Source organism: Aquarana catesbeiana, linkage group LG06 (assembly GCF_042186555.1).
Source record: "Aquarana catesbeiana isolate 2022-GZ linkage group LG06, ASM4218655v1, whole genome shotgun sequence".
NCBI lineage: Eukaryota > Metazoa > Chordata > Amphibia > Anura > Ranidae > Aquarana > Aquarana catesbeiana.
This window is the reverse complement of record NC_133329.1, coordinates 237,976,071-237,989,332: the sequence shown is the minus strand read 5'-3', so window position 1 is coordinate 237,989,332 and position 13,262 is coordinate 237,976,071. Positions and strand designations below refer to the sequence as shown.

The 13,262-nt window shown below is 42.4% G+C and overlaps 1 pseudogene; it reads right to left on the bottom strand.

Annotated features, from left to right (window-relative positions):
- Positions 1 to 12,271: 12,271 nt before the first annotated feature.
- On the bottom strand, positions 12,272 to 12,758 carry LOC141147720 (large ribosomal subunit protein eL21-like; annotated as a pseudogene).
- Positions 12,759 to 13,262: the final 504 nt, after the last annotated feature.

Below are 13,262 nucleotides of genomic sequence, written 5' to 3'. Positions count from 1 at the left end.
TTAACAGCAGGCACTGTACAGATTCTATAACCAATAGCAGGCTGTCTGTTGGTTATGGATCCACTGACTGCCTGCCGTCAATCACAAGTGTTGCTGACCCATCTGGAAACTAGTATCTCAGCTTTCTCATCAAGCTCCACCCACCCAGCCACATTCCTCCACCACTGCAGCACTCTTAGAGACAGATGCAGCAGTAGGGATGGATTCGGGATGGTGTGTCAGAAAGACTTACCCGTCTCAGTGCTCTACTGCTTGTGGTATTTGGCTCAGATACATGTACCTGTTTCTAACAGCTACCTGAATCTGTTGCCTGCTCAGACATTTGTTGAGTGGAGGCACAATGGTATTCTAAAGAATATTGTAGGCACTCTTCATGAGCTCCCCAGAACATATTTGAATTCATCTCTTTCTGGATGAAGATTGTGTGTTTTAACTTCTTCTTTCACTATAGCTAAGACCTATGGGCTATGCAGTGGTGGAGGAATTTTTTTGGCTGGATGGGTGGAGCCTTATGAGACACTAGTTTCCAGTTGGGTCAACTGCTCTTGTGATTGACAGCAGGCAGTCAGTGGATTTACCATGTGTATTTATTGTCTTTTTTGTTTCTCTTGTCTTTGTAAAGCGCTTGGAGAAACTACCTTTAAAGGTGCTATATAAAATAAAGTTATTATTCTTTTTATTATTATTACTATTATTATAGGCCTATAGAGTGCCATGCTATACTACAGCCTTTGTATTGCAATTAAAAATCATTGATGCAGTACAACCTGACTTTGCCTTTTTTTCCGGGGTACAGTTAGCAAACTCTGCCTTTTGGCCATTGTACTGAGTACTAGGAAATTAAAAAGGAGAAATACTGGCAGGCTTTTTATTACAGAACATCACACTATACTGTAGCAGCCAGACTCCTTTGACCAAAATTGAACTTTTTGGCTTAAAAGCAAAACGCTATGTGTGACGGAAAACTAACACTGCACATCACCCTGAATATACCATCCCCACCGTGAAACATAGCGGTGGCAGCATCATATTGTGGGGATACTTTTCTGTAGCAGGAACAGGGAAGCTGGTCAGAGCTGATGGGAAGATGGATAGAGCCAAATAAAGGGCAATCTTAGAATAAAATCTGTTATGCCGCGAACACATGGTCGGACTTTCCGGCAGGAAAAAGTCAGACGGAATCTTTTCAGCGGACATTCCGATCGTGTGTGGGCCTCATCTGACTTTTTTTCGGAAATTCTGATGGACATAGAAATAGAACATGTTTCAAATCTTTCCAATGGAATCAGTTCCTATTGAGAGAACCGCTTGTTTGTATGCTGTTCCGATGGACCAAAAACGGCGCATGCTCTGAAGCAAGTATGAGATGGCAGCTATTGGCTACTCGCTATTGAACTTCCTTTTTCTAGTCCCGTCGTATGTGTTGTACATCAATGCATTCTAGACAGTTGGACTTTGGTGTGATCGTGCGTAGGCAAGACAATTTCAGCAGAACTCCGTCGGAACTCCGCCAGAAAAACCTTCAGAGTTCATTCCGACAGAAAAAACGGTCGTGTGTACGCGGTATAAGAGTCTGAAAAAGACTTGAGACTGGGGCAGAGGTTCATTTTCCAGCAGGGCAACGACCCTAAACATACAGCCAGAGCTACAATGGAATGCTTTAGATCAAAGCATATTCATGTGTTAGAATGGCCCAGTCAAAGTCCAGACCTAAGTCTCCGGACTGCGGGTAAATTGGGAAAAATCCAGTGTGATGGCTATTGATGGCGATGCCCAGACTTTGGCAACCAAAAGGGTTCCCATTCTCTGGGTATCGGAGTTCAAGTATTTAGGTATACGTATATCACCTAGGGTGGGGAATTTCATGTCCCTAAACTTGTTGCCTCTATTGAACAAAGTTAAGTTGCAGCTTGAGGCATGGAGACACCTGCCGTTGTCCCTGATTGGCAGGGTTAACTTATTGAAAATGAAGAGTCTTCCAGTCTTCTTGTACTTTTTAAGGAACTCTCCAGTCTGGATCCCCTGTTCTTTTTTCAGGAGGGTGAATAGCTTATTCAGTTCCTTTCTCTGGTCCGATGCGCATCCTAGAATCAGCCTTCGCACTCTACAGGAGCCATTGGGGCAGGGTGGATTGGCTCTACCTGATTTATTCAAATATTTCATAGCCAGGCAAATGGTGTTTGCTAGACGTTGGCTGACTAGAGATGACGGGGACTCAGCGACGGTACTGGAGGCAGCCCTTATGGGTTCGTATGAGAGTCTGTTTTACCTGGTACATAGAGGACCTCAGGCTTCTCTGTCTTTGACTCCCTCGATGCGCGTCACTGTTCGTGCATGGGACAAGGCACAGAAGCTAATGAAATCTCCATAAGGGAGTTGGTCACAGGACACTCCCTTGTGGGTTAATCCCAGGTTGCCTCACTTTAGTGCAATCCCTGACCCAATAATTTGGGCTAGAGTTGGTATTAAGCAGCTCAAACACTTAGTGGGAAGGAAAAAATTGCTAACCTTTGACCAACTTAAAGAAAAATATAACCTACCCAACTGGTATTTTTTCCGATACATCCAGTTAAGGCACGCTTTCTTAACCCAATTTGGCTCAGATAAGCTGGAGTTGGCTTTATCACCACTAGAGAACATGCTGAGGGCAGAAAACTTACCAAAAACGCTATCAGCGGTATACAAGGAATTATTTGTTGAAAGACCAAAAATGCTTGCTAAATGCAGGGATACCTGGAGTGCACTGGTAACAGACTTCGGGGGGGAAGATTGGGATGACATGTGGGATCACCCCTTCCGGACTTTAGTGTCAGCCAGAGATAGGCTCATTCAATTTAAATTATTGCACCGGGTCTATTATACCCCTGCAAGGATTGCTGGGATATATGGTACGGGTGCAGCTGAGTGCTGGTGCTGCACGGCCGATAATGCTGATTTTGACCATATATTCTGGCAGTGCCAGCCGATACGGGAATTCTGGAAGGAGGTGACACACACTATACGGAAGGTGCTTTCGGTGCAGGTTCCTGTAACAGTGGCAGTTTGTTTGCTGAGCCTGGTGGAGGAGTTAACGCCGCGTAGGGCACAAAGAACCATGATTTCACTTTCTCTTTTTTATGCACGTAAAGCTATCTTATTGTGCTGGAAAAAACCTAACCCACCTACTATATCCTTCTGGAAAGAATTGATCAATAAAGCCCTCCCTTTCTATAAAGCAACATACCTGAGAAGGGGATGTCCAAAAAAAATTGAGAAAGTATGGCAGTGCTGGCTGGATGCCAAATTCACTCTGAATTGATCTGTTTAGGAGAAGAGTTACTCACACTGGCATATTTTGTTAGCACATAGGTAGACGGTTTTTATAATCCCAACTAGTTAAATTACTAAGTATGTGATGACTATGTACACCACTGACTCCATTGAGAACCTAATGCTGTTATTGGAAGTTAGAGCATAAGTATGACCTGTATGACCTGGTGGAAGCTGCACGGGAATAGGGTGAAGAGAGGGGGGTGGGAGAGGGAGGTGGGGGGGGGGGGGGTGGTACATGTTGTACTGCTGTATTATTATTGAAAATGTTAAAAATACATTTTTTTTAAAAAAAAGTCCAGACCTAAATCCAATTGAGAATCTGTGGCAAGACTTGAAAATTGATGTTCACAGATGCTCTCCATCCAATCTGACAGAGCTTGAGCTAGTTTGCAAAGAAGAATGGGCAGAAATATAATCTCTAGATGTGCAAAGCTAGTAGAGACATCCCCAAAAAGACTTGCAACTATAATTGCAGTGAAAGGTGGTTCTACAAAGTATTGAATCTGGAGGGCTAAATATAAATGCAAGCCGCACTTTTCACATATTTATTTGTAAATAATGTTGAAAACCATGTATCATTTTCCTTCCACTTTGCAATTATGTGACACTTTGTGCTGGTCTATCACATAAAATCCCAATAAAATACATTTACATTTTTGATTGTAACATGATAAAATGTGGAAAATTTCAAAGGGTATGAATACTTTTTCAAGGCACTGTATATACAAGCATATACATCAGTCACTCCAAACATAATACATGTACATGCATATCACAATGGTCTCATCCCTTGTTAGAACATATATCATATGTAGTGGGGATACTTTACTTTTTCACAATTATTTTTATAGATACCTTTGGCGTGAATATTCGCAAGAGAAAAGCGGATTAGGCATAGACAAGTATTCTTTCAAAGGTCTGGAATTTGAGCTGTTAGGAGAGGGGTGTCATCAGTGTTATGTCTCCAGGATACCTTTCTCTCTCCTGAGGTTCAGAAAAGAGAATTAACCTTGTCATTTAATTTGTATATTGTGTTGTTGCATTATTAAGCTATAAATTATGTTTGTTCCAGATTAGCTGTTACGCTTGCGCCACCTACTGGCCAAATATTAATATAGTTTATAACAAAGCCATCCAGCCACTTAAGGATGTGATGTAAAAATCTTCACATCCTCTTTAGTCAGGAAGTGAAATAGCCATTGGGATTAGCATGTTCAATCTCATGGCAGCAGCCTATATGCTATCTCTCCCCATCCATGGCATCGGAGGTAAGCAATCTTCTTTTTATTCCTCCACAGGCTATTAGGGAAAGAAATTAGTCATTTCAGTTATTACTTTATGTGATGTTTACTATTGTATTGTAATGTTATATTATTCTTGTTGTTTTCAATTTTACCACATATCACATGTGTCATTCACACGTATATTAAAATCTGCAAGGTGCCGATAAAAGACACAGACAAGAAACGGCAGTCAATTATTGTGTGCGCAGGAAAGGGTCATCTGCCTGGATAGCCACCCATAGACTCTAGGAGTACAGGGGCGAGGCCAGGACAGTAAAACAGTAACACTACCAATAGTGCAAGACAGGAAGAGGTTTAGCCACACAGAAGAGCTACAGTCTGCAATCGACTATACAGTCACTTTCATACAGCTAAGCGGCATACAGAGACTGCAGCCTTATATGCCTACCACTCTCACAGGCCTCTACTCAGTCAGGCGACCATGTCACGCAGTGACACGTCCTCACTCAAAACCAGATCACAAGCTTGCGGTTCCGGCAAGTCGGTGACAGCCAATGATGTAGCCACCATTGCCCGTGGGAAAGCCAAAGCAGCAAAGACCCGAGCTACCTTTGTTGGACAAGAAATGCAGCTGAAGTTAGAAAGGGCCGTGCTAGAAGCCAAGAAAGCGCAAGATAGGGCCTCACTAGAAACCAGGGAAGCCTCTATAAAGCTTGAACAAACACGTCTAGATGTTGCTCTGGAGAAGCTCACTACAGAAAGGGAAGCTGCAACTGCCATAGCTGAAGCAGAAGCCCTGGAAGCAGCTGTGAGCCTCAATAGCGAACGCATCAATGTGCCTGGCACCGAACAAGGAGAGCCGAATCCCACGCAACACACTTCAGAGTACTTGCACCAATACTTCAAATTAACCTACGGCATTTCTCCTCTACAGGGAACAGATGGTGTCCTAGGAGAAACAAACCAAACACTGCAGGTAACAGAGCATGAGAGCAACCAAACTCCTCAGAGCTGCAAGCAGCAGAACTCTTGCCAGCACATTACAGATCAAGCCTATGTCTCTGTACGCCATGACCCTCAACCTCCAAACCAGCATCAGAATAACCCTTCTACTACACAACGGTATGAGACAAGGGGGCCTGAAGCAGAAACTTCTGACAGGTATGGTCGCACACCAAACTCCCACTACAGTAGTGAATTGCTAACATGCTCTAACACCTAACAAGTTATAACAGACTTTGCCAAGTTCTTCGCCAGACGTGATTTAATCACAAAAGGACTTGTAAAGTTTAACGATCGGTCAGAAAATTACAAAGCCTGGTGGTCGTCCTTTCAAAATACCATAAAGAGTCTAGACCTGTCTCACACCGAGGAGATAGGCCTCCTAGTCCAATGGCTTGGGAAAGACTCTGCCGAACATGCCAGTAGAATCAGGAACATTAACATAATACAACCAGAGACTGATCTCAAAATTAGATTAGAAGAGTGCTATGGCTCAACAGAGACTATAGAGCATGCACTGTTTAAAAGGATTGAGGATTTTCCCAGAATACCTAGCAAGGGTTATCACAAACTACGAGAATTAGCCGACTTGCTAGAGGAACTACTTCTTGCTAAAGAGGAGGGAGACCTGCTGAGTATCGCCTCCCTGGATGCAGCCAGAGGGATTAAACCCTTAATTCTGAAGCTTCCTTATGACCTACAACAAAGGTGGGTCACATTTGGTTCTAAACATAAGAAAAGGTTCCAGGTACCATTTCCACCATTCAGCGTTTTTGTAGACTTTGTTTCAGAACAAGCAAAGTTCTTGAACGATCCCAGCTTTGACTTTATACTGCCATCAGCCACTCCCCCTAGCCTCAAACACCACAGGATGCCAGTGGCAGTGAACAAGACTCATGTTTCTCCTACAGATTTCTCCTATAGGTCTTCCAACATCGTTCACTCAGAGGACAAAGTCGGAGACCCTAGCAAGCAGTGCCCTCTACACAAGAAGCTGCACCCTCTACCAAAATGCAGAACCTTCAGGGAAAAGTCTCTGGAAGATTGCAAAGCCTTCCTAAGAGAGAACCGCATATGCTTCAGGTGCGGTTCGTCCACATCACACCTTGCCAAGGATTGCAAGGTTAGTGTATCATGCACAGAGTGCGACAGCAAAGACCATAACTCAGCACTACATCCAGGCCCTGCTCCTTGGACCGCCCAGCGAGCTGGCGACACCAACGAGCATGGCAGGGAGCAAGAGAACACTGTTTCAAACATCTCAGAGGTTACCTCACAGTGTACTGAGGTATGCAGAGATCCTGCAGGCGCTAGGTCTTGTTCAAAGATCTGTCTTATTAGAGCGTATTCAATGGGTCACAGAAACAAAGCTGTCAAGATGTATGCACTTCTAGATGACCAAAGCAATCACTCTATGGCTAAATCCACTTTCTTTGACATCCTCGGTTACATCTTACTCCCTAAAATCTTGTGTGGGTACTGTTGGGACGGCGGGGAGAAGAGCCACCGCCTTCTGTGTAGAGTCCATAGATGGTCGGACTCGCATACCTTTACCCACCATAATCGAGTGCAACCAGATTCCAGACAACCAGTCAGAAATCCCTACACCAGATGCAGCAATTCACCAGCCTCATCTAAAACGCATGGCCTATCTCCTACCAGAATATGACGAGCAGGCTCAGTTAATGCTGCTCCTGGGAAGAGACATTTTGCAGATTGATAAAGTAAGGGAACAGATCAATGGTCCCCGCAATGATCCCTTTGCCAAAAGACTTGACCTGGGGTGGGTCATCGTAGGGGACGTCTGCCTAAAGACTGTGCACAGACCCACCACGGACAGTAGCATGTTCACTAACGTATTTGACAAAGGATGTCCTTCCTCCTTTCAACCATGTCACAACAGCTTCATCAGAAAACAGATTCCAGGTAGTATTCACATACCTTGTTCTTCTGTAGACCCAGACACAGATGACTATGCTTGTGACAGTGACCCAGACCATCTAGGGTATACAGTCTTTCATAGAACAAAGGAAGACCAGCAGGTAGCAATGTCCTTTCAGGATAGACTTTTCTTGCAAATAATGGAAAAGGGGACAGCCAAGGAAGAGACAAACAATTGGGTCGCACCTCTCCCATTTAGACCCCATAGACAGCATCTACTTAACAACAAGGAACAAGTCCTTAAATGCTTTGCCTCCCTCAAATGCAATTTCCAGAGAAAACCAAACATGAGAGATCACTTCTTTACCTCTATGGGTAAGATATTTGAGAATAATCACGCAGAGTTAGCTCCTACCCTTAAAGACAATGAGGAGTGCTGGTACTTACCTATAATTGGAGTGTACCACACCAAGAAACCAGGTCAGATTAGAGTGGTGTTTGACTCCAGCTCTAGAGAAGAAGGTGTGTCATTAAATGACGTTCTTCTCTCAGGGCAAGATCTGAACAACATACTCATTGGGGTACTTCTCCGTTTCATAAAAATCAATGTAAACTTTTATATATACATAATTATTAAAAAGAATCATATAGTCGTAAACATTTTTTAAAAAACGCAATACATTGCGGGAAGTGGTAGTGTGTATCACTACCTAAATATATGAGAACGGATCAGGGGATAGCCCCTATAACAAGGGAAGGGATAAACCCTTTCCGTTCCCATTCAATAACCTCAAACTGATATAGCTCGGTAAGGCTCTACATGTTTTGCAAATTTTGATTGCTTCTTCAGGAGCTTGTTTGGGTTACCAGCCAGAGTAAATGGATCCATCTTCAGATCAGGTAGAGGTTATGGGTAGTTGAAAATCCATACACTTAGAGACAAAGCCTCCAATGATCAAGGTGCATCAGAGAATCCAGAGACTTTAATTTGTTTGGTGAGTTCCTTGGTCTTCATGGCAGTGTTTGGTTAGTGGTGCCTCTTGCTTAGGTGTTGCAGCCTCTGCGGCCTTTCAAAAGTGTGAAAGGCCGCAGAGGCTGCAACACCTAAGCAAGAGGCACCACTAACCAAACACTGCCATGAAGACCAAGGAACTCACCAAACAAATTAAATTCTCTGGATTCTCTGATGCACCTTGATCATTGGAGGCTTTGTCTCTAAGTGTATGGATTTTCAACTACCCATAACCTCTACCTGATCTGAAGACGGATCCATTTACTCTGGCTGGTAACCCAAACAAGCTCCTGAAGAAGCAATCAAAATTTGCAAAACATGTAGAGCCTTACCGAGCTATATCAGTTTGAGGTTATTGAATGGGAACGGAAAGGGTTTATCCCTTCCCTTGTTATAGGGGCTATCCCCTGATCCGTTCTCATATATTTAGGTAGTGATATACACTACCACTTCCCGCAATGTATTGCGTTTTTTTAAAAATGTTTACATCTATATGATTCTTTTTAATAATTATGTATAAATAAAAGTTTACATTAATTTTTATGATTGGTGCCTACAAAGTCCATTTGTTTCGTTCTCCTGGGTATCTTATACCCCCTTCCCTTCCATTTTTCTAAGCTTTATAATATAGGACGTTGGCACTGCTCTACATATAAGACCTCCACAGTCCATCCTGTGATGAGATCTGATAACTCTCCATTCTTCCTACTCCTCCGTTTCCCCAAAGACTCTGTGGCATTTGGAGCAGATTAGCAGAGTGCTATGGCTCAACAGAGACTATAGAGCATGCACTCTAAAAGGATTGAGGATTTTCCCAGAATACCTAGCAAGGGTTATCACAAACTACGAGAATTAGCCGACTTGCTAGAGGAACTACTTCTTGCTAAAGAGGAGGGAGACCTGCCGGTCAGTGCTCCAAATGGAGAGTTTACTGATAAAGACCTTTTCAGATGTCAATGGAGACAGGTGCAACTCAGAAATAAGTGGCAAGTTAACAAACCAGACCTGATGTGGTGCTCGTTAAAGACTGCCAAGCACACATGAATGACTGGCTTTTGGGACTTATCATACAGATATTCCCAAGCAAAGACGGACATATCAGGAAGGTCAAAGTTAAGACTTCCAAACAGGGTGAAGTAAAGTCATTTCTCAGACCCTATCGGACTTGATTTTACTAGTGCCCCAATGATGCTGTTAGTGGCGTTGGTTAATGCCAGACTGGGAGTGTTATGTCTCCAGGATACCTTTCTCTCTCCTGAGGTTCAGCAAAGAGAATTCACTTTGTCATTTAATTTGTATATTGTGTTGTTGCATTATTAAGCTATAAATTATGTTTGTTCCAGGTTAACTGTTACGCTTACGCCACCTACTGGCCAAACATTAATATAGTTTATAACAAAGCCATCCAGCCACTTAAGGATGTGATGTAAAAATCTTGACATCCTCTTTAGCCAGGAAGTGAAATAGTTATAGGGATTAGCATGTTCAATCTCATGGCAGCAGCCTAGATGCTATCTCTCCCCATCCATGGCATCGGAGGTAAGCAATCTTCTCTTTCCTCCTCCACAGGCTATTAGGGAAAGGAATTAGTAATTTCAGTTATTACTTTATGTGATGTGTACTATTGTATTGTAATGTTATATTATTCTTGTTGTTTTCAGTTTTACCGCATAACACATGTCATTCACACATTTATTAAAATCTGCAACGTGCCAATAAAAGACACAGACAAGAAACGGCAGCTGATTATTGTGTGCGCAGAAAAGGGTCATCTGCCTGGATAGCCACCCATAGACTCCATGAGTACAGGGGGAGAGTCCAGGACAATCAGTTTGAAGGTTTTACGGATGGATGCCAGAGTGAGACTTTCAAGAACATCAGAGGATGACATCAAAACAGACGTGTCCAAAGATATAGCAATTAATTTGCCAAATATCACGGCAAAAATTACTTTAACCACTTGCCGACCTGCGCAAATCGCTGTACGTAGCCTCTGATGCATGATATGAACGTGAACCAGGCTTTAGAGGAAAGGGAGATTTAGACGCATTTCTAAATCTACCCTTAATAACACAGCATTCAAACAAGTCAGACTGAATATTATGGACACTTATTTTATTTAAAATGGCTTGACATCAAAAGTTTATGAAGCAGCAGACAATTTTACAAGTTTAAAGTAACAAGGAATTTCTTAGTCAATGGTAGGAAAATCAGATGACTTTTAACGAAAAGCCTTGCAGTTTTCTATTCAGGAGTGAGCCTCCTGCTCTAGTGCAACTGGGGAGTAATTGACTTTCCAATAACCGCCTGCCAACCAATAAGTTTGCCAAAGGTAATATCACACATCTCAGATGAGTAAGTAATGTCACTCTATACCTTAAAATACAGTAAGTTGGTCACCTAAATTGCACAGCAGCCACTTGCCCTATGGAAAACTGTGATGATAAACACATATAAGCCATACCTATAGTAGACTGTAGATACTTACATCTTATAATTTCAGGGAATAATACTCATTAACCCTTTGAAGATTAATAGGTAAGGCATTTCCTGCATTCTTTTAGCCTGAAGGTAAAACTTCATCAGGTCAATACACTACCTTATGAAATTCTCCAATTCCTTCCAAAGGAATTTGTTGCTATATTTCACGTCCAAGATAATCCCAGTGCTAGCCCTCTTAAAGACAAGAAACTTAATCAATCCGGTGAAAAAGATAAGCAATTTTCTTCACTTTTTGCATGCCATCTGGAGTATGCTAACCTACCCTTTCTATTTCATACTTTCACTTTAAAGCTGAAATCTTTAGCTCCAAAATTAGGCAGTTATTCAACCCCCCCCCCCCCCCCCCCCTCCACACTGCAAAAGATCACTGCACATTGTGTCTAGGGGATAAGGAACAGGCAGCAATGCTTACCTTATTCCTCCCTCCTGCAATCTTTCCCCCTTATGTACAAGCTACTATAAAGCTACTCCTCTTTGCCACTCATCCAGTCCTCCAATGCCATTGTGTACAATGCAATGCTGGACCAATGATTGAGGGCCAGTTCACATACCAAAAGCATTGAAGACTGTAAAAGAACAACAGCTGCCAGGGAAATGAGGAATAAGATTAGTGTTACTGTTTAGCTGTTATAGTTCAACTTTAAGTCAGCAATTATCGCACAGCACAATGGAACTGATAACAATCGTCAAAGTTACAGGCATTGCATTTAACATTCAGTGAACTGTCACAATCTGCATAAAGTTATAAACCGTGTTTCTGGGCACATGATAAACTACAACGATGCAAGAATTGACTAGATTCACACCTTAGAGGCTCTGCAAGCCACGTTTGCACAGGCACGGCAGCCCATTCATTTGAATGGGCTGCTGTGCCTGTGTTTCATGCAGAAAAAAGGTTTCTGCACCCTTTTTACTTGCAGCTGGAAGGAAAATCTCATGGTGCTTTTGATTTCCCACAACCAAAAATGTGCTGCGGTTCAAGATACATGGGGGTGCCATTAAGAATGAATGGCAGCCCTGTACATCTGCCAAAGAGCAGCGTGGTTTGGCTGTGGGTGTGGGAACAGGTATGATTTACCAGCTGCCCCACAACCCCAGCCACCTGCACAAGTGAAAACCTAGTCTAAGGAACAACATGCAATGCTTCAGTGCCACTATGTTTATACCTTGCCAGTGCACACTAAATATATTTTGCGGTGATAGACTTTTAATGCAGCTGGTATAGCAGTCTACTTTGCAACCTCAGTCTACAGTGATGGAATCCCAAGAATCTTTTTTTTTATTATTTCTGAGAAAAGGGTGTTTTAATAGCAGTACTTTATGCCATGAACTCATATGGAATTGGCCTAAGGAGCTCAGGTTCCTTTCCAAATGTTTTGACAAAGTGATCTTCACTTGGCTGGGCTAGTTGACATTTTAGCTCCACCCAGGTGCCTGTCTCCTTGGCTTTCTTTTTCTTCCTCTTGTTTTTTTTCACACGTTGCAGGAAACTGTCTCTGCTCTTTGAGTGGTGGATGTGCTCTACACGGACATTGATTCTTTTGGCAAGAATCTTACCTTTGACTTGTTTGTTTACAATATTTTCAACTGCATGCTGTGTGACATTGTAGATCCGGACAGTCCTGCCATGGTAGCACTTGTGTGGCATACCGTTCTGGATTGTGCATGTACCTTTGATGTCCACAATATCACCCTTCATGTAGATGTAGATGCATATAGGTTGGCAGTGGCACTGGACCATGCTTGCAGAAGGGTCTAGAGAACATATAATGGGTTCCTTGCCTTTTGCCTCTTGTGTTCATCATTTTTCACTAACAATTGCCCGCTACTGCTGGATGGTGGGTCTGGAGGAAAAGGAAATTCTGAGAATCTTATGGTGGGAGTGTCTAAGCATGATAAGTTGAATGATTGTACTATGGTGGGATATTTGACAAGATGTTGGACTTTATAAATGTGATTTTGTACACAATACAATACACAATACAAGATGGCTCGACTGAATATATGCCAACCTAAAAATGGATGTGTACAAACAATAAGTTTCATGTTCCTAGTTGGAATTATCAATTCTAGATAAGTATGTTCTATCAAAATAAAGGCTCTTTGAAATACAGAGCATAACTTTAAATACAAGGCATACTTGCTAATTTAAATTATTTAATGCTTCTCTAATAACAAAAATATATGGACATTGAATTGCATGACCCTAGAGTCAAGGGTGTGGTGGCAAAACTATGCGTGTTCGAACAATGAGGCTTTATGGGATATAAGGCTCAAACTGCTGTCTGGAATCTTTGTAAGCTATGAGA